The sequence below is a fragment of the Agelaius tricolor genome, unplaced genomic scaffold, assembly GCF_023055355.1.
Source record: "Agelaius tricolor isolate 1412-34295 unplaced genomic scaffold, bAgeTri1.0.p SCAF_63, whole genome shotgun sequence".
NCBI classification, from domain to species: domain Eukaryota; kingdom Metazoa; phylum Chordata; class Aves; order Passeriformes; family Icteridae; genus Agelaius; species Agelaius tricolor.
Window position 1 is genome coordinate 1,456,872 of NW_027269323.1, and position 18,631 is coordinate 1,475,502.

The 18,631-nt window shown below is 49.0% G+C and overlaps 2 protein-coding genes and 1 pseudogene across 2 annotated transcripts in view; 1 reads left to right on the top strand and 2 right to left on the bottom strand.

The window, feature by feature from the left end:
- LOC139605266 (zinc finger protein 436-like) overlaps positions 1 to 18,631 on the bottom strand; it is a 167,189-nt gene that overhangs the window by 146,282 nt on the left and 2,276 nt on the right. The window lies entirely within an intron of this gene.
- LOC139605272 (zinc finger protein 436-like) overlaps positions 1 to 18,631 on the top strand; it is a 134,152-nt gene that overhangs the window by 35,640 nt on the left and 79,881 nt on the right. The gene's annotated exons all lie outside the window — the stretch shown is intronic.
- Positions 15,601 to 18,595, bottom strand: LOC139605268 (cyclin-A1 pseudogene; annotated as a pseudogene).

Below are 18,631 nucleotides of genomic sequence, written 5' to 3' on the forward strand. Positions count from 1 at the left end.
TGGCGGTTTTAACTTCCCCCTTTGTCCCCCGTCCTGACCCTGATCCCGGTGCCACATGAGCGCTGATCCCGTTCAGAGCCTTTGCCCGGGGTGGAGGCGGTGACACCATGGCCACCCCCCAGCCCACACTGTCACCGGCTGCCCTTAGGGCATCGGCCTGGCCGTGGCCGTGCAGCTCACCAGGGACCCCCAGAAGCGACACCTGGGTGAGAGGGGTGTCCCCAAATGTCCGCAGGGCAGGGAGGGTGAGGGGGGACACACAGGGCGGGGAGGGGTGGATGTGGCGGATCTGTCGCGGGGCGCTGAGTCCCGGCTGGATGATAACAGGGCCGGGACAGAGCCCCCGTTGGAGCTCCGCAGAATCCCAGCTGCCAGGGGAGGTTCGGCGCAGAAACAAAAAGGCAGCAGCACGGGCCCTGGGGTGGAACCGGGGGAACTCTATTCGATGGTAAAACTCCCTGAGTCTGTAGCAGGCTCCATGGAATTGGCCAGGGCCCCAGGGAGGGCTGAGGCTTAAGGATAGGAATTGCTGAGTCACGGTGAGATAGCAAAATCGGCTCCTGTCTTCCACCTCTCGGACCCTAGCTTATCTCTGTAACCCCATAGGTCACTTTCCCCCAACCCCTACTATTGGACAAATTTGGATCCCTTTGTACCCTATAAAAAGGGGCTGGTTTAGCCCATTTGGCAGAAGAAGAGCCGTCGCTGGAACCCTTCACAGAGCCCCCAATAAAAGCACCGCTGTGGAACGCCAGGACCTTTCTTCTCCTCTCTCGTCTGCTTCCCCGAATAGCCTGCCAGGCACCTTAGCAAGCAAAGAGCTGGAATTCTAAGAGAGCTGATAACCACTAAAGAGCTGATATCCACTAAGCTTGCTTAAGGTAGCCATGGCTACGAGCAGCCTGGGTGTTTGGACTCTCTGTCCCCAGGAGGGACTGAGCTATCTGGCCCGTGCTGCTTTGCTCGGGGGCAAAACCTGCCCTGCGGGCTGAGGGGCAATACGAGTCCAGGATCCCAGGACCCTGAAGAGAGGGCAGACAATAGCTTATAAACAGGGGGGTCTCGGGGAGGATAAAATCTCTGTCTAATTGGGGGAACTGGGGGTGGAACACAAGGCAGGGAATACAATGTGTAAACCAATGAAGGATTTCAAGGGAGGAGAACAGCTTGAGTAAACTAATGGGGTTTCGAAGGATAAAAACTGACAGGGAAGTTTCTAAAGGGGACGGCAGGTTCGGGGAGGGATTGACATTTAATGGAAGGAGGAGTAAGGAAGGTTCTGGGGCAAAGGTAGGGGCAGGAGGGGTTAACAGCTGGGAAGGGGGGAGGTTTGAAACTTGGCAGGGAGTAGCTGGGTAACAAACAGAACTAAACTGAATAACGGGGAGGACAGTAAAGAGGGCTTGCAAAACCACAAATTACACAGAGAACCTGCCAAATTAAGAAAACACACTACAACAGATGGACATCCTGGGGGTGTCCTCAACTCCTTAAGGGACACATCAGGATTGTCCCCAGCAGGGGATTGCGGGATCCCTGATGGATTTTTGAGATCCCTGACGAATTTTGGGGGTTTTTGGGATCCATGATGAATTTCTGGGGTCGCAGTACTGGCCAGCATGCGGAACCTGTCACGATGGATTTGGGGCCGGGGCTCTCTAATGGAGTTTTTGGGATCCCTGGTGAATTTTTGGGAACCCTGATGAATTTTCGGGGTCACTGACTGATGTTTGGGGTTGCAGTCCTGGCCTCCATGAGGGACCTGCTGCAGCCGGGGCCACTGGAGGCGGCAGCCAGGGCCACCCTTGGGGACAGCCTGTGGATCCTGTGGCTCAATGTCACCAGCAACAGTTCCGTGGCCGAGAGCCTGGGGGGACTTCCAGGGGGATGCGTGGACATCATGGGTCAGGAATTTTGGGGGGTTCTGGGGTGGTTTGAAGTGGGACCCATAGCACGGGGAGTGGACCCAAAATGGAGGGGGAAGGACTCAAAATCAAAGGGTGTCATGGGATGTCGTGGGGTGTCACAGGTGTCGTGGCATGAGTCCACCTGTGCCAGGGTGGGCGCAGACAGTCAGTGCCAGGAACAGCCATGGGAACATCCTGAGGGAGACAGGGACACCCTGCAGGACACAAAGAGACCCTGCAGGACATGACCCCAAGACCTCGGGGACTTCAGCCCCACCAGGGGTGGGGGCAGGGACATAGGGAGAGGGACAGGGACACACAGAAGGGGAGAGGGACACACGGGACAGGACAGGGACACACAGAGGGGTGACAGGGAGCCATGGTGGGGGATAGGGACCTACAGAGGGGAGGCACACGATGCAACCATGACACACATCAAGGGACAATGTTGCCACACCTGTGTGGATGCTGCCACCAGGACGCCTCTGGTAACACCCAGTGCAGGGCAACGTGACCCGCCAGCTGACACTGACCTTTTCCCCTGTCCCCAGCCTGTCCCCAGGGGCACTTGAGGTCCCCTAAGTGCGATGGCCCTGGGACACCCTGGTGGCTGTCACTTGCTTCCAGGCCACTTGTCACCAGCTGAACAATGTCCCCACCCATCTGCCCTGATAGGTGGTGACATTCAGCTCGGACACCGCGGTGGTGACAGCGGGGATGTGGTGGAAGGAACTGCATCAGGCAGCGCTTTGCCATGGCAAGATGAAGGTGCTGGTGGCACTGTAGTGGTGGCATTGACGCTGTCCCAGTTCATGTCCCCATGCATGTTTCCCATGTTCCCATCCATGTCTGTGTTCCGCCATGTCCCACATGGTCCTGTCTATGTCCATGTCCCCCCATGGCCCTACACATGTCATTGTCCCCCACATGTCCCCATGCATGCCTTAGTCCAACGCCTTTATTTCTACCCCAGTTTCAGGGCTTTGAAAGGAATGAACAGAAACCTTTTTGTTTCAAGGCAGAAAAAAAAAAAGATTTATGTATCCATCCTGGCAGAGCATCCACCTGCTTGGGTGGGTGGGAAGAACCTTTTTTGGAGGAGTTTCCACCCAACTGTCTTGAAAATTGGAAAATTGAGGGTTTTGCCCTAGTCCGTCCCCATTTGGCTGTGGAAGATGTCTGTGGGTCAGAGAGGATTAAAACGATGGATTTACGTTGGAGAAGACCTCCAAGACTATCCAGTGTTGTTAAGACCACCAGAAGATGCAAAAAGTGATTTTTTCTGGGGTCAGGAGTGGACAAATCAGCTCTACAAAATGGATTTTGGATGTTATTCTGTGGATGTGTGCAGGTGCCCAGAGGGAGACAGGAGGATGTGGAGCCCCCCAGGCAGGTGTCTTCCCAACATGGATCACCGGCACCACGGATCACCGGGGATCACTGGGGATCATCCAGGGTGGATCTCCCGTGGGGGATGGAGCTGGAGCAGCACACGAAGCTCTTCCTGCACTCAGGAGGGCTCACAGGGCCGCCCTTAGTGGTGGCTCCGTTGATGGTGGGTCAAGGCTGAGCTGTGCCGGAATCTCTTCCCACACTCGGGACACTCATAGGGCGTCTCCCCGGTGTGGATGCGCCGGTGGCTGGTGAGGTGGGTGTTGCGCCTGAAGCCCTTCCCGCAGTCGGGGCAGCGGAAGGGCCTCTCGTCTGTGTGAATGCGCTGGTGCAGCAGGAGATGGGAGCTGGTGTGAAACCTCTGCCTGCATTGATCACACTCATAGGGCCTCTCTCCCGTGTGGGTGCGCCGGTGCTTGACGAGGGTGGAGTTGTCCTTGAAGCCCTTCCTGCAGTCAGGGCAGCGGAAGGGCCTCTCCTCTGAGTGAATGCGCTGGTGCTGGAGGAGATGAGAACTGGTCTGAAACCTCTTCCTGCATTTATCACATTCGTAGGGCTTCTCCCCAGTGTGGATCCTCTGGTGGACAGTCAGGTGGGAGCTCCTCCTGAAGCTCTTCTCACACTCAGGACACTCGTATGGCCGCACCTCTGTGTGGATTCTCCAATGGATGACGAGGTAGCATCTCTTACTAAAGTTCTTCCCACATTCTGAGCACTTGTGGGGCTTCTCCCCATCCTGAAGCTGCTCATGGACCCCCAGCTCTGAACTCCGGCCACCTCCCAGGCCCAGGGTGGGTCTTTCCTCCTCAGATCCCTGTGATCTGCGTTTGCAGCCCCTCCTTGTGAGGGATCTCTGGGGCTTTTCCTCCCCGTTGGATTCCTGTGCTGTGGAGCCGCACAACACTGCCTCTTCCATGAGGTTCTGCTGTGGGGATTTGTCCTCCCTGCTCTCCATGCTCAGCTCCTGGTCTGGGAGAGGAAGGACAAGGAGAGGATGGGATTTGCCTCCGTGCCACAGGGAAGGGCAAGGAGATGCCCCCAGTGCTGCTTTGGCAGCAGGGTTGTCCTGCAGCCGGGGGCCGTGCTGGGCTGGGAGATGGAGCAGGAGAGAGGGGGAAAGGGGCACTGACTTCCTCCTCACCTGCCTGAGGCTCCTGGGCCATCTTCGTCTTCGTCACGGCCTCTTCTTCCATCGGGCCAAGGTTGGGGAATGGGAAATCCTGGTTTGGGGGAAAACAAGGGCTGAACCCGTTGGGAATGATGGTCCCGCTGCCCAAGTGCAGCTGGAGAAGTCAGCGCCCCTTTCAGCCTCGGGGGGCCCGGAGCCCGCTCATGCCCAGCCTCCCCCACCCCTCCAGGCTGCCGGTTTGTCCCCCGGCTCCGGGATCGCCCTTCTGCGCTCTCCCCGCTCCGGGGCTCCCGCGTTCCCCCCCGGCTCTGGCGGGTATCCCCAAATCCGTGATCGCCCCTGTGCACGCTGGTACCGGGCGAACGTGAGACCCCCCCAATGTTCCCTCCAGGGGAAATTTACTGTTCGAGTTTCGGGTACAGTAAGAACCAAACATCCCCTGACCCACAGAAATCCCTCCCGGAAACACCCCCGATGGATCCGGGGCGAACTCCCCCATCCCGCTCACCCGCGGCTCCTGGAGGGGGCGATGCAGCAGGAGCCGGGGGAGCTTCGGCCTGAGCGGCGGGAGAAGGCGGCGGGGAAACCAACGTGGTTCTGCTGCTCCTCTTCCTTCCGCTCCTCCTTTTCCTCCTCTTTCTCCCACTTTTCTGTCGCTCCCAACCCGGCCCGGGCAGTGCCGAGCCCCAGAAACAGCCGCGCTCTGCCCTGGGCGGGTTCCGAAACAGCCGCGCCTCGCGCGGCAGTGGGAGTGATACGGGGAGCACCGGGTACGGATCCTGAGAGCAGCGGGAAGGAACTGGGAGCGCTCTCCCTGCCAGTCCCGCTCTTACTGGGAGCACTGGGAGGGAACTGGGAGCAAACAGCGCCCGGAGGCGGCTGCAGCCGGCGGTGGGCGGGGCCAAACTGAAGGGCGTGGTTATGCAAATACAGGAGCGATCGCGCGCTGGGATTGGTGGGCGGAGCAGCGCGGGGTTTGCTCGGTCAAGTGAGGGCCGCGGGTGCCGGAGCGATGGCGGCGGCGTCCGGTGAGAAGGGACAGGGAGGGGGAATGGGAACAAGGAGCGGGAATGGGGACCGGGAATGGGGACAGGGAGCGGGAACGGGAGTGGGGAGACGGACCGGGAATGGGACCAAGAATGAAGATAGGGACCGAGAATGGGTTCAAGAATGGTACCGGGGAAGGGGATAGGGACCAGGAAGGGGACCAGAGATGGGGACACGGTCCGCAAATGGAGACAAGGACCAGGGAAGAGAATATGGAAACGGGACAGGGAACATGGAAACAGCAACCGCAGAGAGAATATGGGCTGGGGATTCGTGCTCCAAAGTGTCCAAGTGAAACCCAGCAGGGGCTGTGAGCTCTGCAGCTGGGCCTCCCCTGGGCTGCTGCGGCCCGAGGCCCAAAGGCGGGAGCTGCAGCCTCGCTCCTGGCTCAAGAACAGGAGCCTCCTCCAGGCCCATGGCCCCTGCATGGCCCCAGCATGAGGGAGGGCTCTGAGGCACAGCGGCTGCTGGCCGGAGGGGCTGCTCCGGCCAGCTGGGGGCCTCTGAGAAATGCCCAAAGCCTTGTGCTCTCTGCAGCTGGCCAAGGACAGCAGCAGGGCTGAACGGTTCGTGTGGCACAGCCAGCCCGAGCTGTGCAGCCCTCAGGGCCCCACGCGAGAGGCTGCCCTCAGGAATGGGACTGGGAATAGCACCGGGAGTACGGGACAGGGCCAGGAATGGGGACAGGGAATGGGGGCAGGGACGGGGAATACGAGACTGGGACCAGAAATGGGTACAGGGACAGTAATATGGAACCAGGACCGGGAATGGGGACAGGGACTGGGAATACAGGAGAGAGACCGGGAAGAGGATCATAATTCAGACTATGGGAACAGGACAGGGAATATGGAAACAGCAAACAGAGAGAGAATATGAGATGGGAATTAGGAAGATAGGACCAGGATGGGAAATGAGAATACGAGAACAGAACTGGGGATGGGAATATGGGAACGGGATAGGGAATATAGACATAAAAAATGCAGGAAATAGCATCGGGACCGGAAATACAGGAACAGAAACAGGACAGGGAATATGGGACAGGGAATATGGGACAGGGACAGGAAATGAGACAGGGAGTGGGATCCGGGACGGGACCGGCAGTGTGGTGACACGGTGGTGTGGGTTCAGTGTTGGCTAAATGCTCATGTACTCTCTAGAATTATTTACTTATTTTTTGTTGCGAGACAGGATTAGAAGAAAGGTAAAGTAGGGTTAAAACTTTAACAGGGTATAATGAAAACTTTAGTAATAGAACTAAAAGAAAAAATAGAGCATAAAACTTTTAAAACACTTCTCCTCCTCTCCCCACAACTTTTTATCTTTCCCACTGATGATGTCCAGAGATGAATTTGTTAGTCAGTTTACTTCTACTAAAATAATCTTTCATCAGTTTTCTTAGGCAGAGGAGTCTTTCTTGCCTTGGCTATGGAGATTTCTCTACAAGAAACAGTGTTCTTGTGGCTTCAATCTAAACGAATAGCAGCCGCTTGGGAATTTGCATTCGTGAAGTCCTTCTCATCTTTTGCAGCCTTCCCACAGCTGTGGTTTTGGGCTATGTTAACTTATTGGGGTGCCATTTTTAAGGATGAACTGTTAAAAAACAAAGGTTCTTTTTATGTATCTCTGAAATCATCTTCATCTCTGAGAACAGAGGTTTTCTTCTTTCCTGGGAGCAAAGGGGCTTCATTACTTTTGTCTCTCTCTGTTCAAGCTTCTCATCAGGATTGCAGCTCCTTTAACAGCTGCTCACTTTAGCATTGGTGCCTCTGTTCATGATGGTAATTAAAACACTATATCCTTCTAAAGCATTTTAATGAGTTACAGGGAAAAAGAGTCTGATGTATCAATTGCATTCTTCTCTATAGCCTTATGGGAGGATTTCAGCCTAAGACTAATGCATTTCTTCATTTTTTCTCTATCTGGGACTTGAATCCTTTTTTACTGCCTTTGGTGTCTTTCTGTTGTCTTCTATATGTCTATCTATATGTCTTTTTCTCTCCCTTGAGAGAGGATTGAAGGTCTGTAAGTTTCATTTGTGCAGTGAAGGAGTTGATGTTACCCAGGCATTGCATCATTGTTGCTGTTGGTTCTATGATTCCTGCCCGGCAGTGGTTGGAGCAGTCGTAGTGCATTATTTCAGGCTGCCCTGAGGGGGCTGTGTCAGGATCTCAGGAGGGCCTGGCCTAGAACAGCAGCACGCCATGGGCCGATGGCTTCCCCTCCCTCTGCTCAGCAGTTTCTGGTGAAATTCAGCTGAGACGTGGGCCAGCCTTGTTAGCATTCAGAAACACATAATCACATGAGCGATTATATGTGGTGCTTTTTATTGAAGAGCTCTGGGAATCGGGGTAGTTTCCACCCAAATCTGATTCCAGCCATACATTCGAGGTGAACATGTTTTATACTCTATCATTACATAACTTTCATGTTAATTATTAAACTTATATTGTTCTATTGTATACACAGATTTCAGCTAAACATAGCCCCCTTTAAATTTCCAACATAGTTTCTCACGATTCTTCTTATGGTTATATAATAATTATATTTAATTACTAAGCAATCATCACCTCTAACAATTATATCTTTTATCATACTGCTTACACAGGTGCACTGATCTGAGAAAACACAAAGCCTAATATTTTCAAAGACTATTTTTAACATTTTCCAGGGCTCCACTATCATTCTCCCCCCTTTGAAAGCATTTTCACTTCACTATAGGTATAAATGTTTTCACTTGATACAGTCCTTTATTCCTCAATTTATACTTGGCGTTCTTCAAATCCAGGGTTGATGTGGATGCTATCATGAACTGGAAAATCAGAAGATGGTGGGCGTGGATCTTGTGTCAGTGCCTTTATTATTTTCTGGTTCCAGGACGTTTTCTTCTGTATCTCTCCCTTTAAGATGCTGTAAACTAACCAAATTGCTAAGAATACAATTAGTAAGATTATCACACTCTCAATGATAGATTTAATCCATGAACTCACATTCCACTGTAACCCTTTAAAGATTTTTACTAGCCAGCTTGTAGTCAAGTCCTTTTGCTCTTCTCTTGCTTCATGCTCTATTTTTTTCAACTGATTCATGTCATATTCTACATCTGCAGTTACATTTGCTATATGAACGCATGATGATCAACTTGTCCCTTTAAAAATCCACATACACCATGCTCTTTCAGGAGTAACAAATCTAAGGCTAATCGATTTTGTAAAGTCATTTTTGTGGTGGCTTGTAATTGTAGGTTTAATTCTTTAAATCCTTCCCGGGTGACTCTTGCCAGTCTATCTACCTGACCTGTAAGTTTGTACAGCATTTTCTACTCTGATAGTTTGCTATGAGACCAAGTAATGACTCTAGGGCCCACCCAAATTTCACTCCACCAGAGGGTTCTTGCCAAGTGTCATCTGGATTTTCATTGTCTAGAACTTCTCGTCTTGCTCTTATCTGCAGAAGTTCATGTTTTCTGTTAAATGGGGACTTTTCCAAATTGGACATGAGGTTGGAAGGCCTAAAGCAATCTCCTTTAGTTTCCCATCTACAGGCAGATATGTTGTCCAGGTGCCATCGCTTCTTGCCCATACAAATTGTCCTGGATTTCAGACTGTACTTCTGGTACATCCTACAACTACTTTATAATTCACTCTGTCTTGTTTATGTTTGATCCCTCTGCAAGCACAACCAATTTGTAGGGCTATTGCCAGGGGTGGCATCTGCTTTATCTCTGCATCATCAGAAGTGCAGTCATAAGTTTTATTACATGCCCACCAACTTACTTTGTCTGCCCTTGTTCTGCTACTGGTGGCAGTGTTTGTTACTGCTGGATCTGTTTCATTCTCGGAGCCTTCCCACTTAATGCACCAAGGGGTGTTTGCCATACATTGGAATCTTTGAAGGATACTCACAGACCACGCACTGTCCCAAGACTCCGTCTGACCTTTCTGATCCTTGGCCTCACACTTCCATACCAGAGTGGTTTCTGTAACATTTTCTATAATCTGTTTATAGTGTGGCAAATAGCATTGCCATTGTGTGATGCCTCCTGATTCTCCCATAGGGGTTCCTAGTATGCCATCACTTTAGAATACAGTCTTTCTGGTCCATGGGTCTCATCCATGTTCCTATTTTCTCCCAAGTTTCCTTGATTACTTGCCTCGATTTGGGTACCTGTTTACATGTAATTGTTTTGTTCTTCTGTATTTCAGGTAGTTTTGATGTTATAATTCCCCAATTTACTGGATCTCCTGCTGCCTTTGGTATTGGCAGACAGGCAGTTATTCTACTGGTGTTTTGCTCTATTTTGGCAAAGTCTTTGACTAATCCAATCATTACATTCTCAGCCTGAACTGCATTAGAAACCTTTATCACCTGTGTTTCTGTTTGTACCTCTCTCTTCATTCTAGAATGAAGAGTAGTTAGTTGATCATTTTGCATTCCACATCCCAAAGACATTGGGGTGACCATGACGTTAGCACAATTACTGATAGCATTCTCAAGGTGATTAAACACATCTTATCTGCAGCCTTGTTGGTTCCACAGTTTACACAGTCCGTGATCCATTTTTCACTTGGATTTTCTTCACTTGGGTGTAATGAATCCAGGGGTCCACACTGGCTACTTTGCTGTAAAGGTGGTCAGTAGTACCTGGTGGGGCCCACTCCACTTTTCTTTCAGCGGTTCATCGTTCCAGTTCTTGATGTACACCTCATCTCCTGGATGTATGTTATGAACTGGGTTCTCAAGAGTCAGCAGTCTATTCCACACAAGGATGCTCCAGAGCCAAGCTAAAGTTTTCCCAAGAGACAGAACATACTTATACACTTCCGGCTTTCCTGTGATGTGTACATTAGGGTTACACTCAGGAGATTCATATGGTTTCCCATACAATATCTCATAAGGACTGACTGACATCCCACTCCTAGGCTTTATCCGAATCCTCAGCAGTGCTATTGGCAAAGCCTGGGGCCACTGCAATTTGGCTTCTTGGCATATTGTACTGATTTGCCTTTTTAGTGTCTGATTCATCCTCTCTACCTGTCCACTTGACTGGGGTCTTTATGGTGTGTGGGGTCTCCATGGTGTGTGGAGGTCCAAAGTTATCCCCAGCAACCTACTTACCTCTCTTACTACTGTAGCTATGAAATGGGGCCCCCTATCTGATGATACCCCTAGGGGTACCCCAAACCTGGGAATAATCTCCTGTAGTAACCACTTTACTGTTTCCTTTACTTGGTTCGTGCGACAGGGAAGGGCTTCTGGCCACCCAGAGAATGTGTCAACCCCCACTAACAGGTATTTGTATCCTCGAGTTCTTGGCAGTTCTACGAAATCTACCTGCCAATAGTCTCCTGGCTCTATTCCTACCCAAATTCTTCCTAGCTGTGCTTGTCGCCTAGCCATTGGGTTGTTTTTCAAGCAGATATCACATTTTGACATTACTGATTTTGCCATTGTTAGCATCTGTACCGAAATTAAACTCTGCTTTAGCAATTTTACCGATGCCTCTGCTCCCCAGTGACATTCGTTATGTTTAATTTGTAGAACTTCTCTCATTATCAAGGAGGGTACCACTATTTGTCCTTGTGCAGTCACATACTATCCCTCTGAATTCTTTTGTGCATTTAGCAAACGTGCCAGTCTCTCATCTTCTTCTGAATATTTTGGTTCTGGAGGCAAATTGAATTGGGATACATTAAGCTTTAAAGGTATCAATGCCATTATTGTTTGCACCCTTCGAGCAACCTGTCGGGCTGCCCAGTCTGCCTTTTGATTTCCCTCACAGATTTTGGAGTTTCCTGATTGGTGTGCTTTACAGTGTATAATTGCCACTTGTTCAGGTTTTCGTACTGCTTTTATCAATTGCAGGACTGCATCCTGATGTTTAATGTGCGTACCTCGAGAAGATAGTAGTCCCCTTTCTTCCCACAGTGCTTCGTGTACATGCACCACTCCAAAATCATAATTTGAGTCAGTCCAGATATTTACCTTTTTCCCTTCACTTAATTCTAGTGCCCTGGTTAAAGGAACCAGTTCTGCCTTCTGGGCAGATGGATTTGGTGGTAATGCCTTTGCCCCCACTGCTGTACTGACTGTTGTTACCGCATATCCAGCGTATCTGGTTCCGTTTTCCACAAAGCTGCTCCCATCTGTAAACAGCTCCCACTCCGGCTGCTCTAGTGGGACGTCTTTCAGGTCTTCTCTTGCTGAATAGGTGTACTCTATTACAATAGGTGTACTCTATATCTACAAAGTCATGCTCTAATGGGCCTTCTTCAGTTGTGGTACCTAGGAACACAGCTGGATTCAAAAGGTTAGTTGTTTTTAATGTGACATCATCCTGCTCAGTCAGGACTACCTGGAATTTCATCATCCTGCTTGGGGATAGCCAATGGCCCCCCTTCTGCTTATCTAAGACAGTGGTTACTATGTGTGGTACATTGACATCTATGTGCCTTCCCATAGTAAGCTTCCTGGCTTCTTGTATCAGCATCACAGTGGCTATGACTGCCCACAGACATGAAGTCCACCCAGCACTTATGTTGTCAAGTTGTTTGGAAAAGTAGCCCACCGGCCTTTTCCAGCTTCCCAGACGTTGGGTCAGGACTCCTAGTGCTAGGTGCAGCCTTTCATGTACAAAGAGCTGAAAATCTTTAGACAGATCAGGTAACCCTAATGCTGGAGTAGTTGTCAGTGCTTCCTTTAATTTTAGGAAGGCTTCTTTCTGTGGTTTGCCCCAGGTGAATGGCTGCATCTTCTGAGCTTCATACAGGGGCTTCGCAATCAGTCCATAGTCCGTGATCCACAGGCGACACCATCCTGACATCCCGAGGAAGACTCGCAGCTCATGTAGATTCTGGGGCTCTGGAATAGCACAAATAGCTTGGATACGGTTAGTGCCTAGTTTTCATTGCCCTGGTGAAATTTCACATCCCAGGTAGATCACAGTCTGTTGGGCAATTTGTGCCTTTCCTCTGGATACTTTATAACCTCCCATTCCCAGTGAATTTAAAATCTCAATGGTTACCTTTATACAGGTTGCTTTTTCTTCTGTAGCTATTAGTATATCATCAACATACTACAACAACAGGTATTGGTCTCTTGGTACTTGCCCATTTTCGGTCCAAATCTCCAGCTCCTTTGCCAGTTGGTTTCCGAATAGGGTCGGCGAGTTCTTATATCGTGTCTAGGTGAGCTGGGTCTTTCTCCCATTCCCTGGGTTTTCCCACTCACAGGCAAACAGTTTCCTACTTTCTTTGTCAAGGGTGATGCAGAAAAAGGCATCTTTTAAATCAATTACAGTAAACCACTTATATATCTCCTTTATGGATGTTAGCAATGTGTAAGGATTTGTTACCACTGGATAAATGTCCTTTGTTATTTTATTTATTGCTCTCAAATCCTGCACTAATCTATATTCACCATTTGGCTTCTTTACTGGAAATATTGGTGTATTAAATTCTGATTCACATTCTTCTAAAATTTGGTATTTCAAGAATTTCTCAGTAATCTTTACTATTCCTTGCCGTGCTTCTGGTTTTATGGGATACTGTTTGACTTGTACAGCCCTCGCCCCTTCTTTTAACTCTACATGCACTGGTTGTGCCAATTTAGATTTCCCTGGTATATCTGTCTCCCATACAGAGGGAATCACTGCATCTTCTACGTCCCTAGGGATAGAGGGAACAGGCTTTTCTTTGATCATTAATATCTGTCCCATCTTTGATTCAGATATTTTCATTATAAGCTCTCTATTTTCAAAGGTTATTACCGCATCAAGTGTCGCTAGCAAATCTCTCCCTAAAAGCAGAATTGGACACTCAGGTACATATAGGAATTTGTGTGTTATAACTTTGTTCCCAAAACACAAATCTAGGGGTTGCAAGAATGGCCATTTTTCCTCTTTCCCTGTAGCCCTGACTATTGTTGTTTCCTTGTCCCCAATTTGTCCTTGCAAATCATTCAATACCGAGTAAGTAGCTCCTGTATCTATTAGAAATGTTACCTTTTTATGTCCTAATTGTATATTTATAACCGGTTCCTTAACTTGTTCTACTGGTTCTATGTCTAGTCAGCTGGTGTACTCCCCCAAAACCATCCCCTTGGTAACCTGCTGGCACTGATTGCCCTGGTGAAACTGGTTGTTCAAGTCTGGACATTGTCTCTTCCAATGGCCCTCCCAATTGCAATACGCACATTGATTTAGGTTTAACCCCTGCGTGACTGGTCTCCTACCTCGACCATTCCTGTTACATCCCCTGAAATTTGGGTTCCCTTTTCTTTGTATTACTGCCAAAAGATTCTGCTGCTGCCTTTTAGCTTCTCTTTTGCGATTGTTATATACCTTCCAGGCTACCTCAAGTAGCTTATCTAAATTCCTTAGTTCTTCCCCTTCTAATTTTTGCAATTTTCTACGAATATCGTCCTGTGACTGGTCCAAGAATATGAGAGCGAGCTGAACCTTTGCTTGTTCTGTGTCCATTTGGAGATCTGTATATTTTCTTGCTACCTCCTTAAGCCTCTCCAAAAATACAGTGGGAGATTCCTTCTTTTCCTGACGAACTTCATATAGTTTAGACCAATTTATAATTTTGGGCACAGCATTCTGAACTCCTATTTGAATCCACTCTTGATATTTCCGTAGTCTCCCCATATCGCAAAATAAATTAGGTCCCAATTTGTATCCTCAATTGGGAAATTCTCATCTAAATTCCCTGTTACAAATCTGTTTCTGATGTCCTCTCTTGCCCTTTCTTTGGCTGCCTTAAGTACCATCTCCTTCTCAGTAGAATCTATCAAAGTATCTAATATTACTTGTATGTCATCCCAGTCAGGATTTTGAGTTTTTATAACCATTTTTACTACTCATGCCATTTTATCAGGATTTTCTCTTTAAGTTCCGTCTGATTGTTTCCAAATAACTAAATCTGCAGGAGAGAAAGGCACTTTTATAAATACTGGCCCTTCCACTCCTACACCTTGGCGCAAGGGGGCAATTACAGTCCGTTTTTGTCTGCCTATGTCTTCTCTATCCATAACTGGGGCAAGGTTAGACCAACTCCTGGTTCTGTGGGCTACCCCATCGTTGATTCTCTCTCTCTCCTTTCTACCACAGTTAGGTTTTGCTCATCTTCCGAGGAAGAGGGATCAGGTGGCGATGGGAGAGGAGAATAAAGAGGGAAGGGTGTACTAGACGAGACAGGTTCAGGACTAGGTGGGGTAGGAGCAGGCAGTGGGATAGGGACAGATGGAACAGGTAGGATAGGGTTAGGTTCTCTTGTTCCTATTGGAGCTACCTGTAAATCAATATCTGTATAATTTTCCCTACTCAGGCTTTCTTTCAACGCCAAGTGTTCTAAACAACGTTCCTCACAAACCCCACACTTATTGCTTGCAGATGTTTTTAACCATCATTAATCCACATTCATCCTGCCATTCTGGCTTTCCCCGTAAATAGAAAAACAAATCAACATACGGAACCTCATCCCATTTTCCTTCTTGTTTACAAAACGACATTAACTGTGAAATGGTGTTATATTGCAAAGTACTGAATTTTGGCCATTTTTCATCATTCTCCAAGACATATTCTGGCCACCATGTATTACAATAATCAATCAACTTAGCTTTACGTAATTCTTCCCCAAAATTACCCTGTTTCCAATGTGCTAATAAGCACCCCAAAGGAGAACTTTGCGGGATAGAGGTGTTGCCGCCCAAAATCCCTTTCAGTTTCTCCATTCCAAATATACCACAAATTGCCGAACCCGCAACGCTTTCACAATTGTCTTATGGAACGGCGCCTGGGCTTGTACCAGCAGGAATTCCTTTAGCCCAACCAAGCGTAGCTTTCGCTGCATCTCATTGGCAGGCACCCAAACCAAAGTAAAAAGCTCCTTACCTTTCTCCCGGGGACGTTGCAAGTGGCAGAAGCGGTCGCGGCCGATCGAGCTCCCCGAGAATCCCTCGGTGCCAGCTGGAGTGTGGTCGAGTCGCGAAACTCGCTTCAGCAGCACCCACAGGGTCCCATCTGGGTTGCCAAAATGTTAGCATTCAAAAACATATAATCACATATGCGGTGCTTTTTATTGAAGAGCTCTGGGAATCGGGGTAGTTTCCACCCAAATCTGATTCCAGCCATACATTCGAGGTGAACGTGTTTTATACTCTATCATTACATAACTTTCATGTTAATTATTAAACTTATATTGTTCCATTGTATACACAGATTTCAGCTAAACATAGCCCCCTTTAAATTTCCAACATAGTTTCTCACGATTCTTCTTATGGTTATATAATAATTATATGTAATTACTAAACAATCATCACATCTAACAATTATGTCTTTTATCATACTGCTTACGCAGGTGCACTGATCTGAGAAAACACAAAGCCTAATATTTTCAAAGACTATTTTTAACATTTTCCAGGGCTCCACTATCAGCCTGGCCGCGCTGGAGGGGAGGTTGGGATCTGGGTAGCCAGGCTGGAACACAGCAGCAGCATGCCAGGGGCTGATGGCTTTCACTGCCCTGCCTGGTGGTTGAGGACAAAGTTCAACAGTGGCAGAATCTTTGCCAAGCTGCCAAAAATCCAGTGGTGGAGCCGGCACAGCTCTGCAACTGTGGGTGGGGCTCAGCAATTGTTGCCGCCGCTTGGGGCACAGCGCTTGGGGCGTGGCGTCCCGGGTCGAGGATGCCTTGGTGGCAGCACCTTTGCCACACGGACCAAGCACATGCACACACCAATGTGGTGGATGGTGAAATGGCCTTTATTAACGGTTTCACGGGGTAATTTATAGCAGGGTTAGCGGTAAAGTAATGGTAAAAGGGGAGGGGTTCCACCTGAGCGTAACATCACAATATTTTGAGCCTAACATCGCGATATCTTCCCACATTTCCCCCCACTTTTATGACCAGCTAAAAACATAGAAAATGCTAAGGTTAAAACTAACAAGTGGGAAACGTGTAACTGGCAAAATGCACCAAACTTGAACAATGTAACACAACCACAACAAACTTGTAACTGTAAATGTTTAACAAACCAAAAGCTAACTATCTCTAACTGGTTTTTCTAAAAAAAAAACCACGAACTTGTTTAAAATATAAGGTGATCAGGTATGGGGGCTGACTGAACCACGACTTTGGATATTTTCGCAGGACCTCCTCCGTTTTTTGGTTGACACCATAGCACCGAATTATCCTCCCAGAGTCTGCGACCTGTTTGACCTTAAAACTAGAGAGATTTGGAGAGCTTATGTCCAGACCCATGTTCTCTCCAAAATGCCCTTTGAACCTTTGATGCAGGAAAAACTCCAGGTTGATTGGCATTCCATGCAAGTAGAGCCAGAATGTGGCCAGAGTTCGAACTCTACTTGATGGATACCACTTAAAACAAGACTTTTAAAAACAACATTTATGTGAACCATGACTGATAACATTTTTGTTGAGCTTTTTTCCCCAGTCCTTCTCTGCGCCGGCCTCTCCTTTAGTTTGGTCACTGAGTTCTTTCACGACCCTAGGATGGTCTGCCGTCGGGCTGCTTGATGATTCGTCGCAGCCTTTAGGAAGAAACGTGCTGCGGGGCTGTCTGAGGATTCAGTCCTGCAAAACAAACTTTACAAATTTCATTAGTTTTTGCCCTGAAGGTCCAGTTTTATCGACTTAAGCGGGCACCATTTGATTTTACTATTTTTCTTGATGGCTGCGTACCCTTGCCCTGTGAGTACCAGCCTCCAACCCTGTTCCCATTCCCCTAGTTCATTTTTAATTATGACCTGTGGGCCTTCCTCTAGTGCTCGCGTGGCCCAGTGTCACAATGTTAAGGTGTTCTTCTGGCCAGAAAGATCTGTTCACTGTATAGTTTGCTAAACAGTAGGCTGCTGCAGCAATTTGTGAAGGAAGGTACTCCAGAGGAGGATCAACTTGAAGGAGACTCAGCTCTGCAAGATACCTTGCAAAGTTCTCTGTCCTCATACAGATTCCACATCTCTGAATATACTGAAGGAGGAACTGGTTGACAGTTGGGGCTGTTAGGTCAAAACCCAGCACTTTGAGAAGCAAGTGTTCCGTTCTTAGCAGCTGCTTCTTTGTGTAGGTATCATCTGTTATATAGACAAATTCATCCACATCTGGTGGGTAGATCTCTTCATATTCGCAGCCAGAAGAATTGCTGCTGTTCCCACAAGCTGTAACTTCCCTCTGAGAGCAGACATGCAGGAAAGAAACCTGTCCAGGAAGTTCACTGCCAAGTACAAAGTCTCTGTCCAAAGTTTATACTCTTCCCCTACCTCCTCCAGCCAGTCTACCAGGATAGCATGCATTCCTGTTGTGATATCTGGCTGCTTCTTCATGTAGTAGGGCTTAGGCCTAAATCTTACTTCTGCCTCTCGGAGGTACTAATGAATGTCTTCTGCATACTCTCCCACAGCCAGAGTTACAACATCTTCCACTACCATAGGAGAGCCTGAACTCAGATCCAGCAGCCAATGAATACTGGATGTCATTGCACTGGTATCCAGTTCACAGTGGCTTAATTCCAGCTCTTCAGACACTTGGCAGCTGTAGTTTTCTTTATCTTCTGAATCATCTATGTAGACAGCAAAACCTTGCTTTGATGCAGCACTGATGATGCAGTTGGGCACTTCATCTTTTCTACATGAAATGATGGTGTTTTCAAAGGCAGAGAAGCGCTTGATAACAGCAGCATCCTGGCTGCCGGGCCGCTGCTGCTGCTGCCCGTTCTCCGTCAGCACCCTCAGCACGACCCGGCCACTGCTGCTGCGGAGGGCGGCGGGGCAGGACTCCCGCCATCCCGCAGAGCTCTTCTCTCCGGTGCGATGCATCGCCCCGACATCGGTACCGCACTGCCCGGCTCCGCTCGCCACCAGCCCACGGAAGGGTCCGGCCGCCCCGCGCCGCCCAGGCTGCCCGCCGGTGCTGCGTAGGCATGGCTGCTGGAGGGGGCGGTTATTGGCCGCGGCCGGTTGGGAGCCCGGTGGCTCAGCCCCGCCGGCCACGGATCCCCATGGTGACCCCCTCCCTGTAGGGCTCATCACCCTGCGGTGCATAAGGCGGAGGCCTCGCCCAGGCTCCCTCGGACTCCGAGTCAACGGCAGCACCCAGGGCCTCCGAGTCAACGGCGGCACCTCGCACTTCCTCTAGCA